Source organism: Cervus canadensis, chromosome X (genome assembly GCF_019320065.1).
Source record: "Cervus canadensis isolate Bull #8, Minnesota chromosome X, ASM1932006v1, whole genome shotgun sequence".
NCBI lineage: Eukaryota > Metazoa > Chordata > Mammalia > Artiodactyla > Cervidae > Cervus > Cervus canadensis.
In genome coordinates this window covers 131,986,173-131,988,519 of record NC_057419.1, presented here as the reverse complement: position 1 = coordinate 131,988,519, position 2,347 = coordinate 131,986,173, and the positions used below count along the sequence as shown (strand labels likewise).

The following is a 2,347-nucleotide window of genomic DNA, read 5'->3' as shown; positions in this document are numbered from 1 at the left end:
CTCCTGCCCTCAATCTTTCCCAGCATCAGGGTCTTTTTCACATCAGGTAGCCAAAGTATTGGAGTTTCAGCTTCAACATCAGTCCTTCCAATGAACACCCAGGACTGATCTCCTTTAGGATGGACTGGTTGGATCTCCTTGCAGTCCAAGGGACTCTCAAGAGTTTTCTCCAACACCACAGTTCAAAAGCATCAATTTTTTGGTGCTCAGCTTTCTTTATAGTCCAACTCTCACATCCATACATGACTACTGGAAAAACCATAGCCTTGACTAGATGGACCTTTGTTGGCAAAGTAATGTCTCTGCTTTTTAATATGCTGTCTAGGTTGGGTGCACTGGGAAGACCAAGGAGCAAGCGTCTTTTAATATCATGGCTGCAATCACCATCTGCAGTGATTTTGGAGCCTCCCAAAATAAAGTCAGCCACTGTTTCCACTGTTTCCTCATCTATTTGCTATGAAACGATGGGACCGGATGCCATGATCTTAGTTTTCTGAATGTTGAGCTTTAAGCCAACTTTTTCACTCTCCTCTTTCACTTTCATTAAGAGGCTCTTTAGTTCTTCTTTACTTTTGGCCATAAGGGTGGTGTCACTTGCATATTTCACTCAGCCCCACTTATTTCATAATGCTTCATTTCCCCACTGACTTCTGATGCTGGTTTTATCATATAGTAAATACTTGTACTGGGGTGTGTTCCTGAGCTTTTATTTGGTTGTACTGGTCTGTCTACTCTTACATTAGTACCACTTTGTTTTAATTATCATAGTTTAAAATTATTCTTTAACATATGATAGTTCTAGCTTGTTCTCACTATTCTTTGTTTTAGCTATTCTGATTCATTTAATACAATGTCTAAACTTCTTTTCTCATGTCAATTCATACGAGCCTGTAATATACAGTGATTACATTTTCCAAATCCTAAACAAGGACACTAGCTTTATTAACAGCAGTGCTTCCTAAGGCCCACCTGACTTCACACTCCAGAATGTCTGGCTCTATGTGACTGACCACACCATCATAGTGATCTGGTTCATTAAGATCTTTTTTTTGTACAGTACTTCAGTGTATTCTTTCTATCTCTTCTTGATCTCTTCAGCATTTACTAGGTCTCTACAATTTCTGCCCTTTATTGTGCCCACCTTTGGGCAAAATATTCCCTTGATATCTCCAATTTTCCTGAGGAGATCTCTAGCCTTTCCACTTCTGTTGTTTTCCTCTAGTTTTATGCACTGTTCACTGAAGAAGGCCATCTTGCCTCTCCTTGCTATTCTTTGGAACTCTGTGTTTAGTTGGATGTAGCTTTCCCCTTCTCCCTTGTTTTTTGCTTCTCTTCTTTCCTCATCTATTTATAAAGCCTCCTTGGATAACCACACGGCCATGATGGAAGGCCATGATGCCTTTTTGCTTTTCTTTTTCTTTGGGATAATTTTGTTCACTGCCTCCTGTACAATATTATGGACCTCCATCCATAGTTCTTCAGGCACACATAGATCTTCAGGCACACATATTTCTTCAGATGGAATTCTGGTAGAGGTATTCAAAACCATAAAGGATGATGCCATCAAGGTGTTACACTCAATAGGTCAGCAAATCTGGAAGACCCGGCAGTGGCCAAAGGACTGGAAAAGGTCAATCCTCATCCCAATTCCCGAGAAGTAAAGTAAAGTTGCTCAGTCGTGTCCGACTCTTTGCAACCCCACGAACTGTAGCCTACCAGGCTCCTCTGTCCATGGGATTTTCCAGACAAGAATACTGGAGTGGGTTGACATTTCCTTCTCCAGGGATCTTCCCGACCCAGGGATTGAACCCGGGTCTCCAGCATTGCAGACAGACGCTTTACCATCTGAGCCACCAGGGAAGCCCATTCCCAAGAAGGGTAAGTACTAAAGGATGGTCAAAGCATTGAACAATTGCACTCATCTCCCATGCTAGTAGAGGAGGGCCTGGCAATCCACTCCAGTACTCTTGCCTGGAGAACTCCCATGGATGGAGGACTCTGGCTGGCTACACTCCATGGGGTCACCAAGAGTCGGACATGACTGAGCGACTAAGCACCCATGCTAGTAAGGTCATGCTTAAAATCTTGCATGCTAGGCTTCAGCATTATGCAAACTGAGAACTTCCAGATGTCCAAGCTAGGTTTAGAAAAGGCAGAGGAGCCAGAGATCAAATTGCCAACATTCACAGGATCATAGAGAAAACAAGGGAATTCTAGAAAAACATCTACCTCTGTTTCATCAACTATGCTAAAACCTTTGACTGTGTAGATCATAACAAACTGTGGAAAGCTCTTAAAGAGACGGGAATACCAGACCATCTTACCTGTCTCCTGAGAAACCTATATG

The 2,347-nt window shown here is 42.4% G+C and overlaps 1 protein-coding gene across 3 annotated transcripts in view; it reads right to left on the bottom strand.

Moving 5' to 3' along the window:
* TENM1 (teneurin transmembrane protein 1) overlaps positions 1 to 2,347 on the bottom strand; it is an 891,941-nt gene that overhangs the window by 198,135 nt on the left and 691,459 nt on the right. The window lies entirely within an intron of this gene.